The sequence below is a fragment of the Terrapene carolina genome, unplaced genomic scaffold, assembly GCF_002925995.2.
Source record: "Terrapene carolina triunguis isolate 2854851 unplaced genomic scaffold, T_m_triunguis-2.0 Scaffold131, whole genome shotgun sequence".
Classification (NCBI taxonomy): Eukaryota; Metazoa; Chordata; order Testudines; family Emydidae; genus Terrapene; species Terrapene triunguis.
The window spans coordinates 25,823,131-25,823,854 of NW_020664482.1; positions in this window are offsets into that span (position 1 = coordinate 25,823,131).

The window sequence follows — 724 nt, forward strand, 5'->3', positions numbered from 1 at the left end:
CAGGGCAGAGGGCTGGGGTGTGGGGGGTGCAGGGCAGAAGGCTGGGGTGCTCGGCTCATGGGGGTGCCCCCAGCCTCCTGCCCTGAGCGGCTCATGGCAGGGGGCTGGAAGGGATATGCCCTGTTCCACGACCTTCCCCCAGGCTCCGTCCCTACCTCTCTCTGCATCCTCTACGGAGCTGTGTGCACGCTGCCGCTCTTCCCCCTCCCCCTCGCTAGGGCCATCAGCTGATTGGCGCAGGGACGGAGAGGAGAAGGGGCCGGAAAGCACAACGCTGGGGGAAGAAGCAGGGGAGGGGGGAAGCTTGGTTGCCGCAGAACCAAGCTTCTGCCTCCTGCCCCCGCAGGGGAGAGCGGTGGGCGGGGGGGCTGAGTGGGGCTGGGGGCCGGGACCGCAGCAGGGAGCTGCGTGCCACTCAGAATCGGCTCGCGTGCCGTAGATTGCCTACCCCTGATCTAGATAAAGTAGTTTTTCTCACCCCACTGGATACTGCAGTCCATAGTATACAGATTTCACCTTTGCAATCTGGGCCAGTCTCCTCAGTTGGAGTCTCAAGTCTTCAGCGTCCTTGTTGCTTGCAGTGACTGTGACGGGTTGGAGCACAGAAACCCCCTTGGGAGCTGCCACCCAATGTACCAAGACTACTTCTGCTCCTGTTTTCCCTGCCAGCTCAGGACTCCAGCACCCTGTCTTGCTGAGCCAGACACTCCAGTCTGCTCTAACA